This window comes from Schistocerca serialis, chromosome 3, assembly GCF_023864345.2.
Source record: "Schistocerca serialis cubense isolate TAMUIC-IGC-003099 chromosome 3, iqSchSeri2.2, whole genome shotgun sequence".
Taxonomy (NCBI): Eukaryota; Metazoa; Arthropoda; class Insecta; order Orthoptera; family Acrididae; genus Schistocerca; species Schistocerca serialis.
The window spans coordinates 386,529,547-386,547,427 of record NC_064640.1 but is presented as its reverse complement, the minus strand read 5'-3'; the positions used below and the strand labels follow the sequence as shown (position 1 = coordinate 386,547,427).

At 38.8% G+C, this 17,881-nt stretch overlaps 1 long non-coding RNA gene across 2 annotated transcripts in view; it reads left to right on the top strand.

Moving 5' to 3' along the window:
- Window positions 1-5,544, top strand: part of LOC126470224 (uncharacterized) — a 65,732-nt gene extending 60,188 nt beyond the window's left edge. For both annotated transcript variants that reach the window (XR_007586155.1, XR_007586154.1), the window contains one exon: window positions 5,211-5,544. This is a non-coding gene — a long non-coding RNA (uncharacterized LOC126470224). The remainder of the gene's footprint in view (window positions 1-5,210) is intronic.
- Window positions 5,545-17,881: the final 12,337 nt, after the last annotated feature.

Sequence of the window (17,881 nt, the reverse complement as noted above, 5' to 3'; positions counted from 1 at the left end):
ACGTAACAGAGAGGCGGTGCCCGCCCGATGACTGGCATTTTAGACATAGTAACAACACCCGGCAGGAAAACTGTTCGCGTTCTACCATGAAGCTTGCGCTCACAAACACTAAAATTACAAAAACATTACAGGTTAAACCCGCTAGCGACACCTTTTGTAAGGAAGGCGCCTACAAAACTATATATTGGTAATAATAATTTAGCCACTAAGAGCGCAGAGGAGAGTGACACGGAGAAACTAAAGGTATATCCAGTAAATATTGTAGCATTATATAATAGAGACAGTGCAAATAAAGATCATAAGGACCATAATGTTAAGGAACAAGTAAATTTAAGTGAAGATTCAGATCAGGAAATAGGGGTGAATCAGCATTGCGAAACAGATGAGAGGCTACCAATGAATTGTGGAATTAATGCGGGAGTAAGGGTCGAGGAAGTTTTGAGTAAATTAATTGAAGTAATTTCAGAAAGTGATAATGGAGAATCAGAAGAAGGGGAAGAAGAAAGTGGTGTGGAAATTTCTGACAATACCTTGGAAGGGGTTACAGAATCAGAGGAAAATTATGTTGAGAAGTTGGAGGAGTATTTTACGCTGTCAATAGTGGACAGACTTGTGGAAGCTACCACCACTAATAACAAGCAAAAGGAGGACCCAATAAATGTAAGTATGATTTCCACAAGGGAAGTAGGATTCGACAGACGAGAAGTGGCCTGAGAATGTAATCAGGAGAGAGTATGTGGGACAACCGATTATTGAAGTAATGATGTTTCAAGAAAAAGTTCCTTGTCTAATTGATACCTATCTCAGAATTTCGTAAATGCTCCCCAAATAATAAAGAAGTAGTTAACATGCCAGTGAGTGCTCTAAACATTATTGTAGCTACTGGAAAAACTAAGAAAGTGGTTAAAGAAGAAGTCCTATTACCCATAACTGTAGGTGGGGTAGCCATAAAACAGAATTTTCTAGTTATAAATGGACTCATTGTGGAAATGTTGGTGGGTGCCGACTTCTTGCATAAATATGAAGGATGGGTAAATTTTGGGTCCAATGATGTAATTATAAGAATAAGTGGAAAATCTGTAGTTATTGCAGTCACTGTAAAAAGAGTGTAAACGAAGAACAAAGTGACATTCCAATACGATACTGTAGGGCGGCTACATTGATCGAAGGCTATAATGAATGTGCTGAAAGAAAAGACGTGGGTCCTTCTGAGCTAGAGAGTGTCAGAATTAGGATCGAAGAGAAATTAGAGGAACTTAGAGAATTAACTGAAATGCAAAAGGACAACTAAGACAACTTTTGCATAAACATTGTGAGGTATTTTCAGATCAGCCTGGATTAGTTCGAAATTACGAATGCTACTTAACCGTGAAAGAAGATGCACATGTTTTCAAAAAACCATTTGCCGTTCCAGAAGTGCATAAGGAAGGCGTTCGAGACTTAATACAGAAAACGCTCGATTGGGGGATAATTGTAAAGGCTGTTAGTGTGTACAATAACCCATTGGTTTAGTACCTAAGGAGGACGGCTCAATTAGGATGGTTTTAGACGCTAGGGCGTTGAATAAGATTGTTTTACCAGAGAACATTGAAGAACTATTACAGAAGTTTAAAGGGGCTAAATTTTTTACTTCTATGGATGTTACGTGTCGATACTGGAATCTACCTCTGGCTAAGGAATCCAGGAAGTATACAGCGTTCCTGTTTGAAGGTCGATGTTACCAGTATAAGGTTGTGCCTTTTGGGTTGAATGGCTCTGAGCGCTATGGGACTTAACATCTATGGTCATCAGTCCCCTAGAACTTAGAACTACTTAAACCTAACTAACCTAAGGACAGCACACAACACCCAGTCATCACGAGGCAGAGAAAATCCCTGATCCCGCCGGGAATCGAACCCGGGAACCCGGGCGTGGGAAGCGAGAACGCTACCGCACGACCACGAGCTGCGGACGTTTCGGTTGAATAACAGTGTTTGTGCATTTATCAGGGCAATGACTCAGGTTTTAGGTGACCAGTTATTGAGGCGAATTACTGTTTACGTGGACGATGTGTTGATTTCGACTACCGCTTGGGAAGAGCACTGTTTGTTGTTAGACAGTGTATTAAATGCTATTAAAACAGGGGGGATGAAATTGATGTTAGATAAGACAGAATTTGTCAAAAAAGAGATTAAATTCCTGGGACATTACTATGGGAAAGACTTGTGCCCCATCCAAGTAAGATAAATGTTATTAGGGACTATGCAGCACCGACCACACGTTAGGAACTAAAAGGAATGTTTGGTTTGTCTGGATCTTGTCGCAAATTTGTGGCAGGGCAATTATTTAATGATCCTTGTTTAAGGGAATTGTTGAAAAAAAAAGTTCCCTATACGTGGACCCCGGAATACTAAACCGCTTTTGGAAAACTTAAGGAAGCACTAGTGAACAGCCAGATTTTGAATCATCCTTACTTTTCAAAACCTTTTTGTTTAGGACCAGATGCGTGTGGTTATGGTCTAGGGGTAGAATTGTTCCAGATTGAGATGATTGGAGAAGAACGGGCCCAAAAAACGATCGCATTTGCAAGTCGATCGTTACAACAAGCGGAGAAAAATTACAGCATCTCTGAACTGGAAGCTTTATCGACTATTTTCGGTTTGCAAAAGTTTGAGCAATACTTATTTTGTCAGATAATGGTCCACAGTTTGAATCTAAGCGTTTTGAAGAACATTTAGAGCACATCTAAATTTCGGCCTGTTTTCCACAGGGAAACATGTGTGGAACAATCATGAAAGAACTTTACCGTCTCTGTAGGACATACTGTCATAAGAAGCATTCAGCCTGGGCTAATTATTTTAGGTACTTTGAGGAAATAATTAATAATTTAAAACACGAAGCCACAGGTTTTGCTCCAGTAGAATTAATGGAAGGGACTAGACCTAACAACACCCTGTTTGATTTAGTAGAACTCCCTAAAATCACAGAATTATCTACGGAAGAAAAGAAGAAGGTAACTCGTGCCAGTATTAGAAAAACGGCGTTGGAAAGAAAAAGGAGACGTGATGCAAGAGCTAGTCCCACGAGCTTCCAGATTGGTGAACTGGTGCTAGTAACGACTATGGACAAATCTAAGAAACTTACTGCTGAAACTAAGAAATTTATTTACAGACGAGTATGTAGGACCCTTTAGAGTTATAGAGAAACCGCATGCTAATACCTATAGACTGGAGTATGTGGAGTCACATAAGCTTTTTGGATTAAGAAACGTTATTGATTTAAAGAGATACATTCAGAAAGAAGACTAAAACCGTAATACTACACGGATTACTACCCTTTCTCCGTCCTGTCTTCTTCCTCCAGGACCGTGTGTCTTGCACGTTGCGGTTAGCGCCCGCAGAGTGCCCAGTTGATCGGTTTATTCCTTCAATTTTCGCCTACCTCTCTCTTTAATTTATGCGTCCTTGCTTTCCACCTTTGGGAGTGGCAAAGGCACACTTTTCTATATATCCATTGCAATTCCTTATATTGCCACTCAGCACCAACAGGTTACGGACATGTTGAGTGATGTGAACATTGTAGCAACAATGTTTCCCATTTTTTTCACATTCTTGCGCAGGCCCTTGTGTGGACCCATGACAATACCCTCTAGTTACCGACTTGTTGAAAGTAAAAGAGACGACTGAGTCAACAATGCTCCTCCCTCTTATCCTTGTATTGCCAGTCAGCACTACCAACGGATTGCAGACCTGTTGAGCGATGTGAACACTGAGGCAACAATGCTCCTCCCTCCTATCCTTGGCGCAGGTGATCAGCAGAGCGGTTTTTCAACCAAATAGCACAAAATTACATTGACACATTAATTCTAATAATGGACTAAAATACTGACCAAACCTAACATAAAGATAAATGATTTGAAAGCCACAGATAGATGGACTAAAGTGTATTTAATATTGCCAATAATGTATGTTTTCTTGAATATAGTGAATGAGATGTGTTGGAGAGCCATGTAAGTCGGCACGAGTCGGACTTAATGTTTTTCTATAAGGACCTGCTTTGTGTGTACTGTATATATATATTACGTAATTTGATCATGAGATGATGAAGAACCACAGTAACTGACTGGTGTTAGAGGTATTTTGAGAGCTACAGAAGTTGGCTGGAGTTAGCTTCAGCCATGTGTAACGAAGAGCCACCGTATTTGGCTAATGGTTTCAGTATTTTACTATAACGACTTTTTGTATTTTTCTTGAATATTGTGTATGAGAAGTACAGAGCCACAGAGGTGGCATGAGTTATGTTCATTTTTCCTATTCAAGGATTCTTGTCAGTATTTGTCAATAATTTATATACTTTATAAAAGGTGTGTCTAAGGTCTATTGCTGGAAGCTACGGTAGCTGGATTTTCAGTCTGTTACCACAATATGGTAAATTTTGTATATAGGATAAATGTGAGGACTTTGCTAAAGCCAGAGAGGATGGCGAGGATATTTTTCAGAGATTTTTATGAGGACTTTTCTATAGAAGAGATGTTCTTTGTAAATCGTATTATGTAAGATGTGAGTAATATTACAGTGATTTTATAAAATTGTTTTTTCTTTTCGTAAGATGTATATAGAAGGAGCTGCAGGAATGCAGGAGGTGGACTGAATGATTTTCAGTGCTCAATAATTTTGTATTTCTTTATGTAATGTGTAATGATGTTTTTCAGAGCCGCAGATGGTGGCGGAGATAACTTCGCAGCATATTTTATGATGTTGTATTTTGTTCTTTGTGTACAATAGCTTATTTGTGTGAAGGCAAGCAGTAAAACTGGTTTTCTGAATGAGAGTTAAGAAATAGTGTTTTTTGGGAGTCAGCAGAATTTGTAACAGTAACTTGCTTAATGATTAAAACATATTTTGGAAAAAGATTTCAGTAGTAGTGCCAATATTGGGTACTGTTGATTTTTTGAGGGACAGTTAATTCACTTTTTACTGAGATGATTAATACTGAATTTAACTACTGTATATAAGATGTTAAGTTTTGATGAACTATGAATTTGTCTGAGGAAAAAGCTTTGTGTAAATGGGAGACGTAAATTTAAAAAGAACAGTAAAGTTTTCGAAAATATTTTATCGAGTTCTTTGCCTTTGAATTTGAGAGCAGCAGTTGCTGACATAAAGTATATATGTGTGTTAGGTTAGGATATTGATATTGAGCATGGATACTTAGATGTACTGTTTTTGCAGGTACGGAAAAACTCTACAGAACCCGATACAAGACAGAGAGAGAACTCCAATCTGTAACTAAGAGCTGGAATTATGTAGCCCAGTGACGAGCCGTGAAGTGACCCACATGTAAGTGTTGATTAGAAGTTATCCGAACCCATTGTATTAATCGGAGACAGTTATCAGAACCCCAACGTGTTGTCAGAGAAATGTTTGGTAAAAAGATGACCCCCATATCGAAATGAATGTATATTCTCTGATGGTTAAGGAAAGGACACCCTACGCAGTGCCTAAATTGTATTTTAGTAAATTTTTGAATGTTGTTAAAGCGACTTCATAAAACTACTATTTTTGCTTAGAGTCAAAGTGAAAGATTAAGAACTTTGTTCAGAGAAGATTGTAATTTCAAGAAAAGATCAATGTAAACATTTTGCTAATTTAATTTTGAGAAAAATCTGATTTTGGAGAAAGATGGAGATTTTCTGTAAATTAATTTGATTGTATGCTATTCAGTCCTAGCCTTTGATATTCGATGCATGTGTATACAATACTGTCATGTAGTTTAGATAGTTGGTAAATTGAGGAAAACAAAGTTTGATTAACAGTGTCGTAGTACTTAAAGATTCATTTTTTGGACGCAGTAAGAACCATGAAACGTAATTAAAAGAAATTTTAGGTTCTTATGGGATATGTAGCGTCTCAAGTTGTTCCGAGCGAACTTTTGTTTTAGGATAGCTTGCTGCATGTAACTTCAGGGGCTGACACCTAGCTCCCTAACCGAGACACACACCTGCCTGCCTTGGCAAAACTATTCAAGGTCTCTTACTCTTACTGGACGTGTACATTCACCACTTATAAGAACCTAAATAAATGATATTAAATATTATTCAATAATTTTCAAAATCGGTGCACTACCTTTAGTTATTCAGGAGAAGATTGTATAAAAATTTCAGCATTGTACCTATCATAGTTTCAGAGATAAAAATATTGCTAAAAAGTAAAAAAAACCGACACTCAGGGAACTAAATTCAGTTAGGAAATATGATAGTTTATCTTTTGATATAATTGGAAAACATAAACCGAACTCTCTGTGTGCAGAATTAATTAATTGAGATTTTCATATTAAAACTTCAATAATTTTTCGTTTTCATAATATAAAAATCAAAGTTATTATTAGTGTCTAATATGGTTGTGGGAGTGAATGTGAATAAATGAGGGTGTGTATGTGGGACATTCGTTTAATTTCAACGTGACATTATATACCGTCTTAAGTAACCTGCAAGAGTTACACAAGCCTGTCGTGGGAAAAAGATCCTAGGGTATTTACCCACTTTGCTGATGAGGTATGTCTAGGTGTGATTGCTATTGTAACAGAGCAGACAGAAAGTCAGCTGGAGTAAAATCTGCATCTAAAGAAAATTTCCAGAATTATTTTCTTTTCGTTTTCGTTTATTAAACATTACTTTAATATTTGCAGGTCAGATTGACGCAAATGCGTCTGTGTGTAAGGATTGGTGCAGGCCAGTTTTGGCGCGAGTATGATCATGAGTGAGCATTCTGATTGGCAGCGAGTATGGTCAGCCAATCAGAATTGAGACGTTTCCCGCTTGTTACCTGATAGTTATACTGGGAGTGAGGGTGGAAGAAGAAAAATCGCTTACTAGCTTTGAAGGTCAAGTTACTAGTGCCAGTCAAAATAATGTGTTTGAGTTATTGGTGAGCTAAGTCGATAGCAGTTGCTGTTGAGGATTGCTTGGCAAATTTTCAGAGATTTTGACTAAATATGATGGACGGATATTCGCCTGTGAAATATTGGCCTACACAGTATCTGCGTGGCATGTTTCAGTATTCAACTACAGAGCATTTCTGACGAGCTGTTCCTTTTTAAGAAATTCACAAGATGGAGCGAATGTAATAACTCATATTAGTGGTGAAATTAATGACTGTGAAAACGTTTTGTTATTCGGGTTGGGTTTGGACAGATTTCTGCATGTGAAATTTGTTTTTTATCAACGCTGTTTTTACATCATCTTATAAGTATCTACGTTGCCTAGTGAAGGGACATCGAGTGGACGCCGTTCTGCGGTAGGTGAATTTTAATATACAACCTTGTCATTGACAATGACGTAACGAGCAAAAAAAAAAAAAAATACTCTGCCCCGTTGCAGTATGAAGGGCGTTCACAGTGGCTGTTTACACAAAATAAGGAGTCTAGTGAGCTGTCGTCACATGCCATTATCCCTGATGTTGCTAAACTTTGAGACACCTTTTTTCACTAAGCGGGGTATTTTGACTAACCCTATACAGTTTTGTGATGTGATGTAATATTTGTTTTTAGGTGCCAGCCCGCGTGGCCGAGAGGTTCTAGAGGCTTCAGTCCAGAACCACGCGGCTGCTACAGTCGCAGGTTCGAATCCTGCCTCGGGCATGGATGTGTGTGATGTCCTTAGGTTAGTTAGATTAAGTAGTTCTAAGTTCTAGGGGACTGATGACCTCAGAAGTTAAGTCCCATAGTGCTCAGAGCCATTTTTAGGTTCCATTATTTTCAATGAATATCTTTATTTAGTACTGAAATACAGTTTTCAAATTAGTGTTAGTATTTAAACAGAACATAGATGCAGAGTTCAATAAATTTTCAAATTAGTGTTAGCATTTAAACAGAACATAGATGCAAAGTCCAATAAATTTTATATCATTCACATAAGAAATTCAATATTGGACATACGTAAAATTAAAAATGTGTACATTTTGTCTGTCAGGGCAGTAAACTAGTACATGGCATCAAAATAAGAAATAACATTTTTGAACTATACATTCAGACACATCACAATGAATGTTCACTCTGCAGAAGAGTGTGCACTACTATGAAACTTCTGGTAGATTAAAACTTTGTGCTGGTCTGAGATTCGAACTCGGGAATTCTGCTTTTCGCGGCAAAGCTCTCTGTTAGATTACTCCTCATACAGTCTTGCCCACTAAAGACAAAGTTTTCGAGTTCGTGTCTCGGTCCGGTACACAGTTTTACTCTGCCAGAAAGTTTGACTTAGGTAAATGTTTGCACAACATGCACTTCACAATAACAGGTTCTTCTCTGTATACATTACAAACAGATTTCTTGCACATAACACAACAAAATCTTTTTTCCTGATTTTTGTTCCTTGTGCAATCTTGATACTGAAATGATGTTGGTAACTTGGAACACTGGGATTGGGTCAGCACTGTCGAAATTTCAGTACTACATGCTTACAGTGCATCGTGCACGTCCTTTTGAAGTTCTTTCATATTTGTGGCTCTTTCCTCTATGTTGACTTTTCTGAGTCCAGATGCCAGCTGTATCATGCAAAATTTATGTCGGCTCCGATTATTCTCCTGCCACACAGAAGATCTTCGGATATACAGAATATATGGATTCAGTGTTGCAGTATGTACCATCTCCATGAAAATTCTTGGTGGTCACAGCCTGCTGCCTCTAACATAGCTGTACTCTCTGTTCATTTTTTCTCCATTATCTACGTCACTTTAGGTTTTGTTGTAATGGAGTATGATTTCAGGTCTGTATTCACTTTCATCACCACGCACTTGTCTCTCATGATGCTGAGTGGAGAGTAAGATTACCGAATTGCCCCTTTTTGGAACATAGGGAACTACAACCAAGTTATTTGTGAAACCAAACATTGAAGAATGAACATTTTTATTTCTGTTGGGCAAAACGTTTTTCCTAATTTCGTTCCTAGTGGACCTCTACAAAATTAAAAATTAAATAACGAAGATAAATGATAGAAATGTTTCGTGAAAGCATTTTTGACAAATAAGAAAATAGACATTTCATGACAATCGGGATAGTCTCACAGTCTCACAACCCCACCAGTATATCCTGTGGTGATTTCCCTAAATCGCTCCAGGCAAATGCCGGGATGGTTCCTTTGAAAGGGCACGGCCGACTTCCTTCCCCGTCCTTCCCTAATCCGATGAGACCGATGACCTCGCTGTTTGGTCTCTTCCCCCAAACAATCCAATCCAATCCAGTGTATCCTGTGAGTAACTGTAAAAAAAAGGGTGGAGGGGTTCAGTCAGGAATGCTTTAAAGAAACCGCGATGTTAGAAGAATGCATTGAAAAACTCCGAGAATAGTTTTCTAAATGTTTTGATGACACTGCCAATCTTACATCTGTTTTAGAGCTGTTTTCGCGACCGTTTTCCGTTTCAGCTGAAATCATGTGTATGCGCAGATGTAAATGATTGAGCTGAAGAGTAATTCTCGTTTTAAAAACTAATCCTTTCACGTTAAAACTGTACGGGACTTCTACATTGTTTTCCTCAGGCAGTAGGGTTCCCACGTCTCAATAACAGCTAAGTCCGTTAACTGTTCCGCCGGCTGGGGTGGCCGAGCGGTTCTAGGCGCTACAGTCTGGAACCGCGCGACCGCTACGGTCGCAGGTTCGAATCCTGCCTCGGGCATGGATGTTTGTGATGTTCTTAGGTTCGTTATGTTTAAGTAGTTGTAAGTTCTAGGGGACTGATGACCTCAGAAGTTAAGTCCCATAGTGCTCAGAGCCATTTGAACCATTTTTTTTAAACTGCTCGCGCGCTTCCATGGTTAAAGGATACTGTGCATGGAAAAATGGCGCTATCCAAACCCGGCGCCGAGGCTATCGTGGCGCAGCACGGGTCATGGACAACAATGGTGAACGACGGCTGCAGAGGTGTTTACGGGTGCATAGACGTGCAACTGTTGAGCAACTGACCGCCCAAATGAACTAAGCGGCTAACAACAATGTCTCCTTAATGGCCGTTCAGCGAATGTTGCAGCATATAGACCTCCGCAGCTGGCGTCTGGTTCATGCACCTATGCTGCTGGCTATTAATCGGCGACGGAGGCTGGAATTTGCATGCCAGTACCGCAACTGGATGTCTGAAAGGCGAAAGGTGGCACTTTCAAATAAATCATATTTTGTTCTCCATCGAACAGACGCCAAACACCCCGCAACAATTGTCGGACGGTTCCAGGCCGGAGGACGGAGCGTTATGGCCTGGGGAACGTTTTTATGGCGTTGCCTGGGTGATATAGTCCTTCTGGAAAACACAGTAGAACAACACAAATACCCATATATACGTGGGGACCATGTCTGAACATATATGCAGTGTGTTTCTCCTCGGCACGACGGCGTGTACCAGAAGGGCAATGCAACGTGTCACACTGCTTGCACTGAACATGCGTAGTACGAAGAGCTCCAGGTAGAGTTTCCCGTACTCCACTGGTCACCAAACTTACTTGCCCGCATCTCGTGGTCGTGCGGTAGCGTTCTCGCTTCCCACGCCCGGGTTCCCGAGTTCGATTCCCGGCGGGGTCAGGGATTTTCTCTGCCTCGTGATGGCTGGGTGTTGTGTGCTGTCCTTAGGTTAGTTAAGTTTAAGTAGTTCTAAGTTCTAGGGGACTGATGACCATAGATGTTAAGTCCCATAGTGCTCAGAGCCATTTGAACCAACCAACCAAACTTACAGGATTTAAACCGAATCGAAAATCTATGGGACCACCTCGATCGGTCTGTTCACGCCGTGGATCCTCAACTGAGAAACGCAGCCCGGCTAGTCATGGCACTGGAGTTGGCATGGCTCCATATCCCTGTCGGTACCTTCCAGAACCTAACTCACTCTCTTCCTACACGTCTTGCAACGATACACGCTGCGAAACCCTTTCACATGTGCTCACGTTAATGTGACTCGACAGTGTACGGGTGAGAAAGAACTTTTTTCGATTATGAAACTAAATAAGTCACGATGGAGTGGCAACCTGAGTGCGAAAATCTGTAAAATAGTCTGCATCTGTCTGTACGCTGACAGTTTGTACCAGATAAAAAAATTATGCATTCAGCTCTCCAAAAATTATTAAATAATATTGAAAATTTATTTAGTTTGTGGTCTATGTCGTTCAGAAATGTGAAATGTAAATGTCGCATGCAGTGCGACTGCATTGTCATTTAGATGTGGTGTAGTTTCTCCTCTTCTCCCTCCTCAGTCTCAAACAGCGTGCCGTGGCGGTGGGGCAAATATGCAGCCAAGCCGAGCAAAACACTCTCGTGCCAGGGCACATCTTGTGGCCTGAATTCTGACCTGCCCCTGACTTAATGTATTTAGACGTTTTTTTTTAGTAACGGTTCACTTTCATCACTCACCATTTTAGGGGAGATGATGGTAATACGTAATTTTCTACACTAGAAAGAAGTATAATTGGTGATACTGTCTGGGTGATAAAGCTTTTTATTCTATTTTCATTAGTTTGTTTTAAGACTAGTGTCACTGGGTGTACAGAAATCGAACTTAATTACCTGACGTTTTTTAGAAGTTTTCAAGTAACTATTCACTTCACTAACCACCGTTTTAGATGAGGAGATGGTAATGCATCATCCGCTAAAGTAGAAAAACTCTAATTGTCGTTGTTTTCCGGCTAGTATGGACAGTTATTCCCTTTTTGTTGGCTACGATTTTCGAGGACTAAAAAGGTGAAACATTGCACTATGAGCAGTTTCAGAGGATATTACTGGTTTATTTTTATGTTTTTAATATAACTGCTGACAGCAGGATGAGCCTAAACATATGTATATTGATCCTCTATGAGTCGAAAACCGATACTAGCAAAATATTCTGCTTGGGTTTATTTCGTATTTTAAGGTTTTGTGAGAGGAAAGATTTTACACAACAGCAGTTGTCATAGCTACATCGATAACTGGTCTTTTGTTTGTTTAATGAGATGCTGTATCTCAAAGTTAATCGTAGGTACTAGTGAGTAAAACGTAAAACGCTTTGTTTACTTACTATACACCACAATTTTGTGCTACTAAGCCACTATGTTTCAAGAAAAATGGGCTGAATTTTGATGAGTGTGTGGCCTGCGAGTTGGGACAGCGTCTGCTATTGCATTTTAAGTTCAAGAAACGGTGGATGCAAAAACTGAACTCTCAGTATCTGACTTTTTAGAAGTTTTTCAGTAATAGTTTACTTCAAAGTGGTTCAAATGGCTTTGAGCATTATGGGACTTGACATCTGAGGTCATCAGTCCCCTAGACTTACAACTACTTAAACCTAACTAAACTAAGGACATCACACACCTCCATGCCCGAGGCAGGATTCGAACCTGCCACCGTAGCAGCAGCGCGGTTCCGGACTGAAGCGCCTAGAACCGCTCGGCCACAGCGGCCGGCAATAGTTTACTTCACTAATCATCATTTTTGGAGAGGATATGATAATGCACAACGCTATAAACTAGAAAAATATGACTAGGGTTGTTGCCTGACTAGTATAGCTCTTTTTATTAAATTTTCATTAATCTGGAATTTAGGTCTAGTTGTAGTTATGTTCCACTGGGAGGAATAAAATTAGTGTTTATCTGCGGGGTAAGCAAACTGAAGTAGCAACTGAGGAAGGCTACAAATATTAACGATATTATTACTGCCTGGCAAGCATTTCGGTCACGGAACTTCAACTCAGACAATAAGACCTTCATCCAATTCTACAGCCCAAGAAAGAATTCGCAATTCAACAAACCTTTAATCAGTGTCGTTGGATATCATATTACATTAATGTTGAGGTAAGCAGTGATTCTCAGTCAACACACAAAGCTAAGTTATGAGCAACTAACAGATCTTGGTTAAATAAAGGAAAAAGGCAACAGTGTGCAAGAAAACTGTATGAAACAAGAACAATGCAAATTGCATATGCAGACAGCAACTTACCTGAACAATCCTGCTGTTCTACAGCACATGATGGGTGAACAGAAACAAGTAGCGAAGAAAATATCAGCAGAACAGCAGAAAAAACTGGAAATTAAATTTGCACATAAGAAAACTGTTGGAAGATAACTCTCCCACTCGCCCCCCCTCCCCGCCCCCCTCTTACTATCACTCACATACACAATGTCAAGACTCCAACACACACATTTTACCCAAGACTAACGAATCTCACTAACTTACAACTGACTGAAATGGAAACAATTGTTATAGAAAGATCGTAAATATAAAATTACGAGGAACGAGTTACAAACGCAGAAATTGGAGATATCATAGTAAAAACAATATAATGTAGTACAAGAAGGAAAAAAAGTGGAATAGTGAAATAAATACAGGTCTACACAGACCTAATCGGGGAACTGACAGTAAAATAACCAATTAGCTTCATCAAAAACAAGAAAGCTCTTAGAAACAAGAAAATAATAAAGCACCACTAACAGTTAAGTAAATAAAGAAAGAGCTACAGGAAAGGGGGGCAGTGGCTACAAAAGCAGACAATAGAAACTCAGATGGGACAATGAGTAAATTAAAATGTATGCATAAAACAAAGACCTATTATAAAAAATAATCAGAATTGAAGTCTTATCCAAGAATTAGATTACAAATGAAACATTAAAGATATCATAAACTTACAAAAGCACGGAAAAAGCCAAAGTACAAAAATATCCAGTAGTACCTACACTCGAAAGCCAGACCAAATACATATAAAGAGAACAGCCCCATGAGACAAGCCACCAAATTCAAGAGTGCTTCCTCAGACCACATTGCAAATTCACACATTTGTTGCGATCACGTAATAAGGAAAAACGATAATGTACCAGAATGCTGCTACAATTGCAATTGATGGACGTTTACATTAGCAGTAGGCCTATTTCGTCGTTTTCGCCATTATCAGGCTGCCTGCAAGTAAATATGCGTCGTTAAAAGTTGTAGCATTATAACTAATAACAATTTTGTTTTCCTGCGTGCTATTACTTCCATATTGCATCTTGGCGCTGCCTTACAGCTGTAAAGGGCATTTCCAACTGCTGCCAAACTTTTAAATATTGAACTTAGTTATCTCTATTAATTACTGTTGTTCGCAAATGAAAGCTAGGTCTTTCATCGCTTGTATCTACTGTTGTGGTTTTGATAGCTACGACTGACAGGTAATCCAGCGATGCTGTGTGGTTACAATTTATTTATTCATTTGTCTATGTATTTTAATTCTCTATGGTGTGGTATTATAATCTTTGTCATGTTTTCGTGGTGTGTATATATCTGTGTGTTTATTTTACTACGACTAACCCGAATCGACTTGCGTCTAGAAAATTTTTATGTTTTATGTCCGTTAGTTCGTTTAATATTTCACCAGGGTCTGTCAGTGTTTGTATACAGATTTCGATTTTTTCCAAAATGTTCATTTTAGATCCCTTTGGTGTTATATGTAGAGTATCACTGCGTTTGTTATGTGACAACTTCATGATTTACTGTTTTCAAACGGCTGAAGAACGTGGATTGGTTTGTGAAGCTAATTATTGTGTGTTCTCTGTGCCTAATTTCAAAGTCTCTGCCAGTCTGTCCTACATAGAATTTATCACAGATTTTACAATTTATTTTATATATGCCTGGTAGTGTGTGAAGCGGTGGTTTTGTTTTATCAAGACGGATTAGTGTTTTGAGGTTGTGTCTGGTCTGTACGCAAGTATGTGGTATGTTTTGAACTTTTGTTTTGTGGGTATTTCTTCCGTTAATTTTACGTCGCTCTGGATCTTAGTGGATCTAGATTACGGCGTTTGTCGTGTAGTTTTCTCACTATGCTTGGATCAAAGTTAATTTGTTGAGCTGCGTTGTTAAGGACTGACAATTCTTCTTATTTTTTATTGTCAGATCCATAAAATTTTTGTTTTATTGGTTTCAGGTTCCGTTGTGAATCTGATTTTTGAGTGTAGTTCATTCAGAGTTTTATCTAACTGTTGTATGCTAGTGTTGGATCCGTCTATTAGTAGCAGAGTATCAATCGCAACTGTCAGAACCACAACAGTAGATATAAGCGATGAAAGACATAGCTTACATTTATGAACAACAGCAATAAATAAGATAGTTAAGTTAAATGTTTAAAAATTTGGCTGCATTTGGAAACACCCTTGTGCAGCGATAAGATTATAAGACAGCCACAGCGCCACAATGCAATATGAAAGTAAGTACCAGCACACAGAAGAACAATGTTGTTATTAGTTACAATTTTACACTTCTAATAAAGCGTATTTAGTTGCAGATAGCCTGATGATGGCGATAATACCGAAATAGTCCTATTGCAATGTAAAACGTCTAACAATTACAATTACAGCAGCATCCTGGTAGCAAATCCAGATATCCTAAGAACAACACAGAGAACTCACACAAATAAAGGTAATCACCAAGCAAAACTGTATTAAATTTAACGATTAATTTAACTTATAAAGGAAGCCCTCCCAATAAGATGTCCAGTATCATACATATTAACAAATGTCTTAATGAACCACAATGAAAACAAAGTTTTTGCACAAATAACAGAAACGGAAAGATAAAGCCTTATATTGACACATACAATACGCACAGATTATATCATACGCATCGTCGACGAAACACAAGAATATATAAGAAAATAAGCAAATTCACGAAGAACAAACCAAAATTTGCTGGCTGTAATGGAAAATTGAATGACTAAATGCAAGGAAGCAGGAACTCAAAGTTGAACTATTCAAAATTCATCTGGAGCTAGGAAAACTACGCTTAAATCTCTAAAATATTTACTGCCTTTAATACAATACATTAAATACAGAACTGATAATCAGAATGAAATGGGTGAAACAACAATAAAAACTAAACACACATTGAAACGAAACACAGATATTAAATATGAAAAGAGGAGGGAATCAAACCACTTATTCTAGAAGCGTCTGGTCAACCTTACTGACATAGAACTCACCAGTCAACAAGTTAATCTGCTATTAAAAGGGCCTATATACGAAGTCAACTCATACATTATACACTAGACGGGGGAGAACCTTGTCACAGAAAGTAAATGCATAATGAAACAACAGTAACGCTAACTCCAATGCACGCCTGACGAGAGAGTTAGCTGCAGAAGAAATTAGATATGTAACAATGGAATACAAATTAACATACTGACAATAACAAAAAGCGGCAAAGAAAAACATCCAAAAAATAATGAATAAACTTACAAACAGTGGGGCTCTCATCAGAATGCAGACAAGAGCAAAACCAAAAGTAATAAAAAACAGAAGGGATAAAAAATAACACTGGATAATTTCTAGATGACAACAACGTAGTAAATCCATCCAGTGACCCAACACAAAGATACAAGAAAAATACACAGACACTTTAAAAAAATCCCTTACATATTCAAAAACAGAAAGTGAAATGTCTAAAACAAAAGAATTCTGGACACCCACATTGAACTGACTACCAAAAATCCACAACCAGAATACACCGAGATGCCCAGTTGTAAATTTCAGAAGTGCACGCACGTATCATCTAGCCAGAGAAATACACACATACTTGCAGAAACGTTATGTATCTACTAAGGACAGAGACATATATATCACCGCAGACCTGATACAAAAGATCAGACCCATCAACAGACTCACAACAGCCACACCCACATCATTTGACATCATATCCATGTACACCAAATCTCCACCACAGAAACCATCAACGTCATCAAACAACAATTAGAACAATAGACATTCCAAAATCCCTCATAAAAGAAATAATAGGCTTTCTAAAACTAATCACAGAGCAAAAGTATTTTTCATTTGACAAACTGCTCTACTCACAATAACATGGGCTTCCCGTGGGGGTTCACCTGTAAGTGGACTCATAGTCAACATCTTCTTTAACCGCATTGAGAACAAAACATTTGAAACTATAGTAAGATATGAAGAAAACAGGGTAGTATATTGACATCACTACATAGGTGACGTTAGATGTTCTGTAGATGGAATAGTAAGTTGCATCAAACAAGGCAGTGACATACACATAGTTCATACAAAAGTAAAATTCAGCATAGAATCAGAAACCGAGAAGACGTGTAAGTTCCTTGACCTCACAATACACAGACACAACAACCAACACAATTCTCTATATTCATTAAAATCACCAACACCAACACATCCATACACAATAACTCAAACCACCTGAATGAGAACAAACAAGCCAGTTTTCCAATACATGCTGCATGCACTGAATAATATCCATTCAGTGAAGATAATTACAGAAATGAATCACAGATAAACAAGCAAATTGCTGTGGAGAATGGATACGACACAAACATTATAGGCGATCAGAATCATCTAGTTAAGATAAAAATTAAAGGAACACCTAGCATATAAAAACAAATACATCGTCGCCAACATATAAAGTCAGACACAGCAGAACATAAACACAGAACACAAACACAGAGGATACACACGCAAATGCACAGGAACAAGAAACAACCATATGGACGGACAAGCAGTGGGTCAGTGGAATGCACGCTACACGGCGTCTGGCTCATAGCTGTTCTTCAAGTGACCAATCTGTAACAGTTTGTTGTGTCATTGTGGTGCCAACTGCTGCTCAGATTGCAGCTGCAGATGCAGTACGATGAGCCAGAGCCATACGCCGAACATGATGGTCTTCCTCTCGGTAGTGCCACATGGCCGTCCAGAGCCCAGTCTTCTTGCGACGGTATATTCTCGTGACCACCGTAATGGCGTCATTGTGAGCATGAGAGTTTTCATGACTGACATCAGATCACCGCGTCCAATCTCAAAGGTAACTAACACTCACGACCGTTACAGCATGTATTTAAACCAAACTCGATTTGCATCCCCATAGTGATGTTACTAGCCCCACGACTGTAGCACATATAAACCTCCTGCA